Here is a 15,886-nt window from a genome sequence, read left to right on the forward strand (position 1 = left end):
AGAAAAGGATATAATTGATAAATGTAAAGACCAACCAAGGCTTTTTACAGACATGTGAACAACAACATCAAAAATAGAGAAAGTATTGAAAGTTTAGAAGTAAATGGAGTATGCAGTGAAGATCCCAGGAAATGGCAGAGGCTATGAATGGATGCTTTCGGAAGGTATTCACAAAGGAGACTGCTTTTGACAAACCACTGGTAATGGAACAGAAAGGGATTATGAAGGAGTTTCAAGTAACTGTGGAGGAGATCAAGAATATGATGGGGAGTTTAGAAGTGAGAAAAGCTGTGGGACCTGATGGGGTATCAGGATGGATTTTAAGAGAATGCAGGAGCAACTGGCAGAAAAAGTTTGTGAAGTAATTGATGCCTCATTAAGGGAAGGTGTAGTGCCCCAAGACTGGAAAAGAGCTAACATTGTCCCAATCTATAAATCAGGTAACAAGAGAGACCCATTGAACTATAGACCAGTGTCACTTACAAGTGTGGTAGCTAAGATGTGTGAGAGGGTGGTGAAGAATAGATGGACAGACTTCTTGGAGAAAAATGACATACTTTGTGAGTGTCAATTTGGTTTTAGAAAAGGGCGTTCATGCACGACAAACCTGATATGTTACTATTCGAGGGTGATAGATGTAATACAGGAAAGAGATGGTTGGGCTGATGGAATATATCTGGATTTAAAAAAGGCCTTTGATAAGGTACCACACCGGAGACTGATCTGGAAACTTGAAATGGTAGGAGGAGTGCATGGCAGTTTACTAAAATGGATGGAAGACTTTTGGTAGGAAGAGAAATGAGAACAATAATTAAGGACAGACCATCAGAATGGGGCTTGGTGGAGAGTGGAGTTCCACAGGGATCAGTGTTGGCACCAGTAATGTTCGGTCTACATAAATGACATGGTGGATGGGGTGTCCAGTTATGTGAGCCTATTTGCAGACGATGCAAAATTGTTAAGAAAAGTGAGATGTGACAAAGATTGCGAACTACTCCAGGAAGACTTGGACAGAATATGGAAATGGAGCTGTACATGGCAAATGGAGTTCAACACGACAAAATGCAAGAAAATAGAGTTTGGCAAGAGTGAAAGAAGAATCAGGAGTATGTACAAGATAGGAAATGAAGACATAAAACCAGTCATGAAGAAAAAGACCTTGGGGTGACAATTACCAATGACCTATCGCCAGAGAGACATATAAACAAAATAATTGGAGAAGTATTGAACTTATTGAGGAACATAAGAGTGGCGTTCGTATATTTAGATGAAGAAATGATGAAGAAAATAATTACTGCAATGATAAGACCGAGGCTTGAATATGCAACAATACAGTGGGCTCCGAACTTAAAGAAACACATAAGGAAACTAGAGAAAGTACAGAGGGCTGCAACAAAATGGTGCCTGACTTAAGAGATTTGACTTATGAAGACAGACTGAAAAGAATGCAACTTCCGACCCTGGAAAACAGAAGAGAAAGGGGAGACCTGATAGCAATATACAGAGTGATGATTGGCATGGAAAAATGGATAGGGAAGATCTGTGTATGTGGAATGAAAGAATGTCGAGAGGGCATGGGAAAAACTAAAATGGCCACTTATAGGAGAGATGTGAAAAATATAGCTTCCTCATAGAAGGGTGGAAGCATGGAATAGTGTAGACGTGGAAGTGGTCAACGCAAGGAATATTCATGATTTTAAGAAAAAGCTGGACATTAATAGATATGGAGACGGGACAGCACGAGCATAGCTCTTTTCCGTATGTTACAATTAGGTAAATACAATTAGGTAAATACACATACATGAAAACACACACAAACACAGTTTTCACTTTCACGGGGGTTCTGGTATCCATTAACCGTGTTAAACAAGACATCACTATATATATATATATATATATATATATATATATATATATATATATATATATATATATATATATATATATATATATATATATATATATATATATATATATATATATATATATATATATATATATATATATATATATATATATATATATATATATATATATATATATATATATATATATATACAGTGATCCCTCATTTAATGGATACCAGAACCCCCTGCAAAAGATGAAATACCGTGAAGTAGGATTTGCCCCCCACCCAGAACATTTTAAATATGTTAACAGTATTTATACTTTATCTATACAGTATTTTACTTAAATCTATTTAATTATAAAACCTTATACAGTAAGTATACATTTACTCTCTCTCTCTCTCTCTCTCTCTCACACATGATATGTAACACTGACCACTCACCCTCTTCTGCCCTCTTTGATCATATGCAAAAGTTTCAATTTTTCACTGATGGTCTTCATCTTCCTCTTCCTCTTGGGTTTACTAGAGGAAGCTTTTGCAGGGGCACAGTGCTTAGGTGGCATTGTAAGGGCTTAATGAATCACTACTTAAACAAAAAAAAGTTGTCGTGAACAACACTAAGATACAGTATGCGAGACAGTCATCAGCGTGGACGAGACTGGCAAGATACAACCAAGGCCCATGGAATAGAAGATTGACCTACGAAGCATTCAAAATTGGTCTAGTATGCACATCCGTGGCATCAGCGGGTTCACAAGTGGTCTGAGCAGGGATGTTGGTTCAGTTAGCAAGCTGCCTGGTAGGTATTCACGTGATTCTCTTTCTCCCATTCTCTTTCTGTTCCGCGCCAACATTGGTCACAATGCCGAGTTGTGCAGTGCATAACTGTTTTAATTATCAGCAGTATATAATATGTAGTATGTAGTATGTGATAAATGAAAACCATTTTTTTTTTTTCTGGTAATTTTGCACCTTAAGACATTAGTAAATTTCTGATGTTTAGTTATTGAGAAGTAAATTTCTGATGTCTGGTTATTGAGAAGTCCCCATTCAGTTACTTGTGTAGACATAAATTGCCTCAGTTATATATGTAACATAAGAATTAATTAATAATAATAATAATGATAATAATAATAATGAAGACAGGAACACTATATTAATATTAATAATAATAATAATAATAACAATAATAATAATGATAATAATAATAATAACAATAATGATAATAATAACCAATAATTAATAACAGCAAGAGTATTGAGATCATTAAATATGATAATGATAGAACAGTCAGAGAGAGAGAGAGAGAGAGAGAGAGAGAGAGAGGGCAAAGAGAGATAAATGAGAGTGCTCTGACAGTTGAGAGAGAGAGAGAGAGAGAGAGAGAGAGAGAGAGAGAGAGAGAGAGAGAGAGAGAGAGAGAGACTTGCTGGCAAGCAGAGGGTGTGGGGCGGTAATAAGAGGCAGAGAAGCCTTCGCAAAATTTGTCTCCTGTGCCCCAGGTAAGTATGATTTGCTCAGCGGACAGAGGGAGAGCGTGAGGTTTCTGTGCAAGAAAGACAAGTCCTGGGAGGAAGCTCCTGTTGGTGAACCTGCTGACGTCACTCTGACATCAGCAGATTCACCCCCTTAGAGTTGCACTTTAGGCGACCTATTCTATGGGCCTTGGATACAACAAGGGACGATGTTAGGTGAGGCTGCATATGTATACGAACAATACATGTACAGTGCTTTACGTACATTCTCGTCATTATTACACACCAGCTTACCAAATTACTGTACGTACAGCATTAATAAGTGATGCCACAGAGATATAGCGAAAACACCGCAGAACGTATCTATGAGTATGTATAAAAACCGCGAAAGTCGAACCGCGAAATAGTGAGGGAACACTCTGTAATATTATATATATATATATATATATATATATATATATATATATATATATATATATATATATATATATATATTTGAAAGCCCCACCGTATCACGCAAGCTGACAGGCTTTTGAATACATCAGGAACTGCTGGTACTAAGGCCTGCCTCAGGAAAAATCCTGGGACACCTGTAGAATAAAGATCAAGATCAAGATCAAGCCTCTCGTGGACAACAAGCGCAACACTCACTCCCCAGTCAAAACATAACAGCATCAGCAGCAGCTTGTCTTCCCTAGCTCAACTTACCACCAAAATGACCTGCAATGTGGCCTAGCATTCGTACGAAGAGCAGGAAGTCTCTTACTCTCCAAGTGAAGCTAGATATTATTCACAGACACGAGAGAGGCCAGAAAACTATAGCAGTGCTGGCTACCATCTTGACTCCATATTATACTGTCTCTATTTTCAAGTCATCAGACTCTATTAAGAAGGCTGGTGAGACTGTATCTTTCTTGCAAGCTAAAAGAACCACCTGAACTTGTGACTCTACAATAGATAAAATGGAAAGCCTTGTGGAAATGTGGTACATAAGTTTTGTATGCGGTACAATAATGCGCACTTTGTTTACATTCCACAGGTTGCCGGTTAGTGTCTTTCCCGTTTCACTCTTCCTCTTTTCATAAAGTTAAGATCATCAACATTATAAAGTTACGTACATACATACATTAGTGTACATTATAATGACTTAAATTAAACTACCTAAATGTTTAACTTCATAATTTTTACATTCATTAAACCTTTTACTGTACTATGATGCATTCTCGCTTTGCTTACTCTCAATGGAAGTTCAAATCAGGGGTTAAACTTGTTAATAATCGGTTCGCTTAATGAAGTGTTTTTAGGAACATAACCCCTTCGTTAAGCGGGGGTTGCCTGTATATGTTTATATATATATATATATATATATATATATATATATATATATATATATATATATATATATATATACACAGAAAAAGACCTTAAATCCGGAACCTTATAATCCGGAATCCTTGTAGCCCGGAAAAATGTGAAAGGCTGAGTTTAATATGTAAAGAGTAAGAAATAATAGTAATGAATATATAATAATAATAGCCGAAACTGAACATGTCATCACTGACATTGTGTTTAACACAAATTCGTAAGAGAATGATATTTGGAGGTATTATAAAGGCAGTGTCACACTAGCACTTTTTCCGTCAATTAATACGATTTCCGTCGATTATTCAACGTTCCGCATGAACTTATCGCATGAATTTGTCAGATGATAGGGATCGTTTCCGTCTGCAAATTTTCCGCCTTTGTTTACATACTCTTTGAATGTCTGGGGGAGGCCACGGGTGACTGGTACACACTACACCCCACAAGTTGCCGCTAGGTGGGAGAGCAATCGAAACAATCACATCACCATGCACCATGTTTGTTTTGATACAATAAAATGAAAAATGTGGGACATAACATTCCAGTGGGTGCCCTCCCACTCAGGCATACGAGGCAATGAGGTTGTCGATGCTGCTGCCAAGATGGCCCTGATGGACCATAACATTACCCCGCTCATCCTGCCACTCTCCACCTTCAAACGCCTCATCACCCACACCTGTCAGTCCATATGGAATTAATCCCTCACCCCTTTCTTACAAACCACCTCAATGGGCCAGTACTGCCGTGATTCTTCCCCACAACCATGGGTTAGAAAAACGTCCTGCAAGCTGGACGTCGCCCTCACGCATCTCGTCGCCCTCACGCGTCTCTGCCTCGGCGACACATGACTCATCGCTCACCTCCACCAGATGAGCCTTGCCCCAGACCCGTACTGCCCTTGGTGCATCAGCATCCCTGAAACTATGAACCACTTCATGCTGGAGTGTCCACGCTTCCACTCACATCGTGTGGTGCTGTAAGAACAACTCCGTGCCCTGGGAGTAACCACATTTGACTTGCCCACCCTGCTTGGGGCAACAGGCATCGACTCCTCATGGCAATCAGCAGTGCTTTGCCTCACCTGTGCCTTCCTCAACAAGACTAACCAACTGCAACACTTGTGAGAACAGCACAGGCATCTCTCCAGGGCTCATCTGATCATAATAGATCGTCGCAGCCCTTAACAACAACAACAAAATGAAAAATAGCGATTGAAATTCGTGTAATTTGTTTTGAGATATGTGAATCATGGGTTTTTGATGGTGCAATTGAGATGCGAAATATCGAGATGAGATTGATCAAGATTTAAGATTCTACTGTGTGTGTGTATATATATATATATATATATATATATATATATATATATATATATATATATATATATATATATATGACTCGATATCAATATCGGTTTTTTGGCTCTCCCATTGCTATTTTTTCACCGAATTCAATAATATTTATACACAAGGTGTACGTTTATGGTGTACGTCTTCAGTGTTAATTTGGTACACAAATGTGGCGTAGTTTTTTTGCAATAAATATTTTTTCGGCGATAAGAAAATAATTCAAAATACCATTATAAAATCAAAACTAATAACAGTGTGGCAATTTCCTATTAACCACATATAATATACATAACAACAAATAAATGTAAGCATCGGCATACACATAACCTATGTTATAACAATTTCATTACACGCCAAATTGTTACCTTTTTTTTTTTCATCAAAAATTTGAGTTTATAAGCCTGTTGTAAATTTATTTGAGTGAGTTCATGCATTATCATGCTTGCATTTGTTAAGATGAGGTTGTTGATCATTTTGCTGCAAATATTTTTGAAATTGACCAATTACTGAAAAAGTTATTCAACAGTATATGCTGAAAAACTGAAAGTTGAGAAAAACGCATTTTTCTGTGAACATCTTCAAAACCCCCACATAACTCACTCCAATATGTACCAAACTCAGATATGTACTTACATAATCCCTTGACAACTGCTTGGAGGCTGGTAGTGGCTGTTTAAATAGTTTCAGGACATGTTACATCATGGCCTTACACGTGGCATTGTCACAATTTGGGAACCCAACACGTGTAAAATACGATCAACAGGTAGGCTGCACGCACGCGCACTCCCTAAGGCTGTATTGATAGGTACTGAGGGAGTAGCGTCTTCCTCACCCTCACTGCCTGATCCTAAACTATCGTACATCACGCAAAACAAAATAAAACAGCTCAAAAAAGGAAATAAATACAAGCAATATATATATATATATATATATATATATATATATATATATATATATATATATATATATATACAGTAAGGTCTTGGTTTACGTCAGAGTTATGTTCCTGAAATATGACGTAAGTCGATTTTGTACGTAACTCGAGTTTCCGTACATTTCAAAGCATATTATGGAGTTTTCAACCAATCATTGTTTATGGTCATTCAGGTAAGTTAAAGGTTATATTGTTATATTATTTACAAGTATGTAGGAATATGAAACACAAGCTTGTTTTTGTTGTTGATTAGGGCCACGAACGCAAAGGACTGCAGGTTGCAGAGAGGGGTGGACGCCTGAGGCCGCCAGAAGGGTGGGCAGGTCGAATGTTGTGATGCCCAGGGTGGACAGCTGGGAGTGTAGTGCAGTGCGGTGGGAGTAGAAGCGTGGGCAGCAGGGCAGGAAATGCAGTAGGAAAGGGCAATAGGGATCAGCAGAGAGGCGCAGACGGTGCAAGTCAGCTGCAAGTGTCGTGTGGCCCAGGCGAAGGCTCCGGAGTTGTTATTGTTGTGATGGGTGTGCGAGCCCTCAAGGTCATCAACCTTCCCATTGTCATGGTAACGGGCTTCTCATTTTCTTCTTCCCTCCCTCACACGCAGCTGCTGCCTCCCTTCTCATGTCTTTTAATTATGTCCTCTTTTTTCTTATAGCGTAATGGTTTTCCTTTTCTTAGCATCACTGCTGTCACTAAGAAGTTTTCTCTTTGGTGCCATTGAGCAAGATACTAAGAACTTGAGTCAGTAAACGAAGAAGTAGGATAACACTCTTGCCAGGGGCAACGTTGTGGTGGAAGTGAGGCAGGGTGTTATTGTATTCAAGCGTGAGGCGGGCGGTGTGGCGGGCAACCACCAACAATAACAATAAATCCTGCACTTTACGATTTATAAATTTTCAATTTTTTTAATCTTAAATTGCCTTATAGTGGACTGACGTAACTACGAGTTTGACGTAACTCGAGACCGACATAACCCGGGACTTTACTATATATATTTATATATATATATATATATATATATATATATATATATATATATATATATATATATATATATATATATATATATATATATATATATATATATATATATATATATATATATATATATATATATATATATATATATATATATATATATATATATATATATATATATATATATATATATATATATATATATATATATATATATATATATATATATATACAGTAAGGTCCCGGGTTACGTCGGTCTCGAGTTACGTCAAACTCGCACTTACGTCAGTCCACTATAAGGCAATTTAAGATTTAAAAATTGAAAATTTATAAATCATAAAGCTGGGTTTATTGTTATTGTTTCGCCAGGCGTCACTAGTGGTTATCCACCACACTGCCCACCTCATGCTTGAATACAATAACACTCGCCTCAGTTCCACCACACCGTCGCCCCTGGCAAGAGTGTTTCTACATCTGCGTTTGCTGACTATCTTAGTATCTTGCTCAATGGCAGCAAAAAAAAAAACCTCCTGAGTGATAGCAGTGATGCTAAAAAAAGGAAAACCATTACGCTACAAGAAAAAGTGGACATAATTAAAAGACATGAGAAGGAGGCAGCAGCTGTGTGTAAGAGAGTGAAGAAGAAAATGGGAAGCCCGTTACCATGACAACGGGGAAGTTGACGACCTTGAGGGCTCACGCACCTATCACAACAATAACATCTCCGGAGCTCACTTGCACCGTCTGCGCTTGTCTGCTGATCCCTATTGCCCTTTCCTATTGCATTTCCTCCCCCGCTGCCCACGCTTCTACTCCCACCGCACTGCACCACGCTCCCAGCTGTCCGCCCAAGGCCACAACATTCGACCTTCCCACCTCCTGGCGCCCTCAGGCGTCCACCCCTCTGGCAACATGCAGTCCTTCGTCATGCCCTAATCAACAACAAAAACAAGCTTGTGTTTCATATTCCTACATACTTGTAAATAATATAACAATATAACCTTTACTTATATAACGCTTCTACTCCTATGACTCCACAAAGCTCCCAGCTGTCCGCCCTGGGTGTCACAACATTCGACCTTCCCACCCTCCTGGCGGCCTCAGGCCGCCCCTCTCGCAACCTGCAGTCCTTCGTCATGCCCTAATCAATATATTTCTACATAGTTGTAAATAATATACCAATATAACAATATAACCTTTTACTTACCTGAATAACCATAAAAAATTATTGGTTCAAAACTCGATAATATGCTTTGAAAGTACAAAAACTCGAGTTACGTACAAAATCGACTTACGTCATGTTTCAGGAACGTAACTCTGACGTAACTTGGGACCTTACTGTATATATATATATATATATATATATATATATATATATATATATATATATATATATATATATATTTATATATATTTATATACAGTAATTGCCCGCGTATCCAGATCACCACTATATGGAATTCGCTAATATCTGGTGCTGCCCCCAAGCATATTCAAACGTACTGCGTGAGCGATCCCCCAATCCTGCTAGGCAGCACAGCACTTAGGCGGTATCACAATAACACTTTTTCTGTTGTCTTGAGCGAGACAGAACACTCCGTTTTCCTCTAGCGTCAATTTTTAGCCAAATTAAGATCTATGGTTTCTAACCAAAACTTTTATAATAAAATTTAATTTCTCACTAATTGGAATGATGCTATAATCTCAACTTGATAGCATCTTCATAAGTAGATGTAAATATATTTGTGTGTGTGTGTGTATTTACCTAATTGTATTTACCTAATTGTAACATACGGGAAAAGAGCTATGCTCGTACTGTCCCGTCTCCATATCTACTATGTCCAGCTTTTTCTTAAAATCATGAATATTCCTTGCGTTGACCACTTCCACGTCTAAACTATTCCATGCTTCCACCCTTCTATGAGGGAAGCTATATTTTTTCACATCTCTCCTATAAGTGGCCATTTTTAGTTTTTTCCCATGCCCTCTCGACATTCTTTCATTCCACATACACAGATCTTCCCTATCCATTTTTTCCATGCCAATCATCACTCTGTATATTGCTATCAGGTCTCCCTTTCTCTTCTGTTTTCCAGGGTCGGAAGTTGCATTCTGTTCAGTCTGTCTTCATAAGTCAAATCTCTTAAGTCAGGCACCATTTTGTTGCAGCCCTCTGTACTTTCTCTAGTTTCCTTATGTGTTTCTTTAAGTTCGGAGCCCACTGTATTGTTGCATATTCAAGCCTTGGTCTTATCATTGCAGTAATTATTTTCTTCATCATTTCTTCATCTAAATATACGAACGCCACTCTTATGTTCCTCAATAAGTTCAATACTTCTCCAATTATTTTGTTTATATGTCTCTCTGGCGATAGGTCATTGGTAATTGTCACCCCAAGGTCTTTTTCTTCATGACTGGTTTTTATGTCTTCATTTCCTATCTTGTACATACTCCTGATTCTTCTTTCACTCTTGCCAAACTCTAATTTCTTGCATTTTGTCGTGTTGAACTCCATTTGCCATGTACAGCTCCATTTCCATATTCTGTCCAAGTCTTCCTGGAGTAGTTCGCAATCTTTGTCACATCTCACTTTTCTTAACAATTTTGCATCGTCTGCAAATAGGCTCACATAACTGGACACCCCATCCACCATGTCATTTATGTAGACCGCAAACATTACTGGTGCCAACACTGATCCCTGTGGAACTCCACTCTCCACCAAGCCCCATTCTGATGGTCTGTCCTTAATTATTGTTCTCATTTCTCTTCCTACCAAAAGTCTTCCATCCATTTTAGTAAACTGCCATGCACTCCTCCTACCATTTCAAGTTTCCAGATCAGTCTCCGGTGTGGTACCTTATCAAAGGCCTTTTTTAAATCCAGATATATTCCATCAGCCCAACCATCTCTTTCCTGTATTACATCTATCACCCTCGAATAGTAACATATCAGGTTTGTCGTGCATGAACGCCCTTTTCTAAAACCAAATTGACACTCACAAAGTATGTCATTTTTCTCCAAGAAGTCTGTCCATCTATTCTTCACCACCCTCTCACACATCTTAGCTACCACACTTGTAAGTGACACTGGTCTATAGTTCAATGGGTCTCTCTTGTTACCTGATTTATAAATTGGGACAATGTTAGCTCTTTTCCAGTCTTGGGGCACTACACCTTCCCTTAATGAGGCATCAATTACTTCACAAACTTTTTCTGCCAGTTGCTCCTGCATTCTCTTAAAATCCATCCTGATACCCCATCAGGTCCCACAGCTTTTCTCACTTCTAAACTCCCCATCATATTCTTGATCTCCTCCACAGTTACTTGAAACTCCTTCATAATCCCTTTCTGTTCCATTACCAGTGGTTTGTCAAAAGCAGTCTCCTTTGTGAATACCTTCCGAAAGCATCCATTCATAGCCTCTGCCATTTCCTGGGATCCTCACTGCATACTCCATTTACTTCTAAACTTTCAATACTTTCTCTATTTTTGATGTTGTTGTTCACATGTCTGTAAAAAGCCTTGGTTGGTCTTTACATTTATCAATTATATCCTTTTCTTGTTTCTTTCTTTCTTCTCTTCTAATCAACACATATTCATTTCTTGCTCTTTTGTAACTTTCCCACTGCTTAATCCGTCTTTTCCTTCTCCACCTCTTCCATGCATCCTCTTTTCTTGTTCTAGCCTTTTCACATCTATCGTTAAACCAGTCCTGCTTTCCAACTTCTCTATGTTGTCTTATTGGTACAAATTTTTCTCACCTTCTTTGTATATTTTTATAAATTCCTTCCACTTTTCATTTGCTCCCTTAGCACTCTTGAATTTCATCCAATTTGTCTCTTGAAAGAATTTCTTTAGGTTTCCAAAATCTGTCTTGGCATAATTCCATCTTCCCACTTTATATTCTTCATTTCTTCTAGATTTCTCTTCATCTATCACCTTGAACTCCAAAACTGCATGATCACTCTTTGCTAAAGGGCACTCCACCCTCATTTCCTCAATGACCATTGTCTCTGTACTAAAGACCAAGTCCAGTCGTGACGATGCTCCCTCTCCTCCAAACCTTGTATCTTCTTTGACCCACTGAGTTAACACATTTTCCATTGCCAGTGTCAATAGTGTATTTCCCCATGTTGTCTCTGATCCCTCCATTGACCAGTCCTCCCAACACACCTCTTTACAATTAAAATCTCCCATCATTATAGTGTGTGTGTGTATATATATATATATATATATATATATATATATATATATATATATATATATATATATATATATATATATATATATATATATATATATATATATATATATATATATATATATATATATATATATATTGTTCCAGCCTAGCAGGGAAAAGTGGTTCAGTTGTTTGTTTTTATTTCTCTGTGAGATGCCCCAAGGCAGAACTTCCAAGTATCAAATAGGCATAATGAGTTGCTCTGTTGTTTATGAGTTTATTTTTTGATAATTTAATAACCTTTCCATCAGGAAGCCATTTTTAAATGTCTTGTGTGATTGTGTCATAGCCTGACTCACGCCCTACACAGTACTTGGCCAAGAGTCAAGTAGGGAGGTGTGTCATTTTGCCTGACAGGTATGAGTTGACGAGAATTATAATGAGAAACATCAAGAAGAGAAGACAACTAGAAACAAACAAACAAATGTATCATTGGGAGACAGCTGGGCTTTCAATTCTGGCCTCCCCTTTCCCTTCTGTCATGCGTGTTATCTCCTCCTCCAAGACCCATGCCTCACTGCCAGGCTTCCACCATTTTTTCTATATCATAAGACTTATGATCTTTTCAAACACTTTATCTTACTGCCTTCATCATCACAACTTTACATGATATAGCTCTCACAATAACACTATTACAAAAATTTATGTTGAAACAAAGGTAGAAAGCTGTACCAGACAAAGAATAAATACTTCACTATCATTATCTCACTTCAACACACTAATAATGACTCAGGTAGTGTCCAGTTCAGCAGTGAAACAGCAGATTTCCATGATGCTGCTGATGGCACCTTCTCAACCCTCACATTTTCTAGAGAAGCAGGTATCTGATATGTTATCATTTGATCATTCTCTAGGAAGTAATTTTTGTATACACAATCATTTAATGTACTTTCAGTCATTGTTTTCTTACCCATTTGGGTTATGTACATGTTTTTTTTCTCAATTTATAAGGGGTTGGGAGAGGAAATTCCGCGTGTCCGGATATTTCGCGTATCCGCCAGGGCCTTGCTTGCTATAATCTAGATACGCGAGCGATTACTGTATACATATACATATATATACAGTAAGTCATCGTTATACAGTAAATATGCGTTCCTGAAAACCTTATTGCATATAGAATTTATCGTATACCAAACCCATTATAACATGTAATAATAGGGAAAGCATTCCAGCACGTCAGAAATGAAAATACATGAAAATAATTATTAAGAAAAAAAAACTAAAGTAAACAGAAAATGTTTTTATTTACCTTTCAATTGCCATGTATTCTATCAGATGATGTCCTTCCCAAGACTCAGGGACAGTAGGGATTTCAGCCCTCACTCATCTTCTGCTGAGTGGGCAGACAAGGATAAGACGTTGTTGTCTGCACTGTTGGAAGCAAATATAGAAGGGCCAGCTGTAGCAGGGTCAGTAAGTTTCACTGGTTTGAATAAATAGGATATTGAGGAAGAGCCAGCTGTAACAGGGTCGGCAGGTGTGACAGGGATGGCATGTCTGGTTTGAAGAATGAGTAGATGAAGGACTGTTTGTTTTTTGTTTTTTTCATCATAGATTTCTTGATAAATCTTGACACTTTTCTCTATGTCATGAGCCACTTTGCTACTCCTGGCAGGATTTGGGTCACATTCCTTCAGGGTTTCCAGAGCTTTTTTGATACCACTGAGACATTCTCTAAGAGTATTGATGTCCAGGCCACACACAGGTTCTTCCTCATCTCCCTCTTTCTGCCTCCTGTAATGCCTTGTCTAGCTCTATAAGTTCATCATTTGAGAGAGATTCAGCATGGCTTTCCAAAAAATCTTGATCATCATCATCACCAACTTCATCGAAGCCAGCCCTATGGCACAGATTTACTGTTATTTCTGATTGCATCGATGTCATCTTCAGCAAAGCCTGGGAAGTCATGTGCGCATTCTGGCCATACTTTATTCCACGCCAAGTTCATGGTAGATGTCTTCACTTCGTCCCAAGATGACTTCACGTTATCTAAGACGTGCTTGATGTTATACGACTTCCACCATTTTCTGATAGTGGGCTTGCCAGGCCCATCTGTGCCCTTTATCAGTTGCTGCATGGTTTGCCGCTGGTAGTATGCTTTTAGTGTTTGCCATGATTATTATGAATATATTTGTGCTTACAATAGACTCTTTAATATTCAATTTATTCATATAATTAGTAATGCATGTAGGTAATATGTAATGCAGTTAAAAAAAAAAGGTGGAGATGGAAGTGGAAGAGATAACAAGCTTCAAGGGAGGTCAAGTTGAAGTCAGTACTGTGAGTGTCGGGAGGTGTGGCTACGCCATGCTGGGCCTCTTGGATGACATGAGCGGATACCGTATCTATGAATTTTTCTTACCGCACCTGTGAATTTACCGGATAAAGAACTACCGTATAAGGAGGACTTACTGTATGTATGTGTATGTATTTATATATATATATATATATATATATATATATATTATATGTATGTATATATACAGGCAACCCCCGTTTAACGAAGGTTCACACAACAAAATTTTGCTACAACGAAGGTTTCAATTTACTACCATCTGCTCGTTTAATGAACACCAATCTCGCTTTAACAAAGTTTTATCCAGGTAATTTTTTTCCAAATTTGAAAGCCCCACCGTATCACGCAAACTGACAGGCTTTTGAATACACCAGGAGCTGCTGGTACTAAGGCCTGCCTCAGGAAAAATCCTGGGACACCTGTAGAATAAAGATCAAGATCAAGATCAAGCCTCTCGTGGACAACACACACAACACTCACTCCCCAGTCAAAACATAACAGCGTCAGCAGCAGCTTGTCTTCCCTAGCTCAACTTACCACCAAAACGCCCTGCAATGTGGCCTAGTGTTCGTAAGAAGACAAGGAAGTCTCTTACTCTCCAAGTGAAGCTGGATATTATTCACAAACACGAGAGAGGCCAGAAAACTACAGCAGTGCTGGCCACCATCTTGACTCCATATTATACTGTCTCTATTTTCAAGTCATCAGACTCTATTAAGAAGGCTGGTGAGACTGTATCTTCCTTGCAAGCTAAAAGAACCACCTGAACTCGTGACTCTACAATGGGTAAAATGGAAAGTTTTGTGGAAATGCGGTACATAAGTTTTGTATGCAGCACAATGATGCGCACTTTGTTTAATTCCACAGGTTGCCGGTTAGTGTCTTTCCCATTTCACTCTTCCTCCTTCATAAAGTTAAGATTATCAACATTATAAAGTTACTTATATACATACATTAGTGTACATTATAATGACTTTAAATTAACCTACCTAAATGTTTAACTTCATAATTTTTACTTTCATTAAACCTTTTACTGTACTATGATGCACTCTCACTTTGCTTACTCTCAATGAAAGTTCAAATCAGGGGTTAAACTTGTTATAATCGGTTCGCTTAACGAAGTGTTTTTTAGGAACGTAACCCCTTCGTTAAACGGGGGTTGCTTTATATATATATATATATATATATATATATATATATATATATATATATATATATATATATATATATATATATATATATATACACATACACACACCTCGAAACAATGGACAAATCTACCACCCTGTCCGTAGATTGCAAAAGTCCGTTCTTTGCAAAAGTATGTACAAAACTGTATAAAATGTACGTAAAATACTGTGTAATCATTAAGAAATCATTCAAGCATTATTACAAAGCATTAAGTAC

At 37.9% G+C, this 15,886-nt stretch overlaps 1 protein-coding gene across 1 annotated transcript in view; it reads left to right on the plus strand.

Moving 5' to 3' along the window:
- Positions 1 to 15,886, plus strand: part of LOC123507730 (serine protease nudel-like) — a 165,825-nt gene that overhangs the window by 121,596 nt on the left and 28,343 nt on the right.

This window comes from Portunus trituberculatus, chromosome 23, assembly GCF_017591435.1.
Source record: "Portunus trituberculatus isolate SZX2019 chromosome 23, ASM1759143v1, whole genome shotgun sequence".
Classification (NCBI taxonomy): domain Eukaryota; kingdom Metazoa; phylum Arthropoda; class Malacostraca; order Decapoda; family Portunidae; genus Portunus; species Portunus trituberculatus.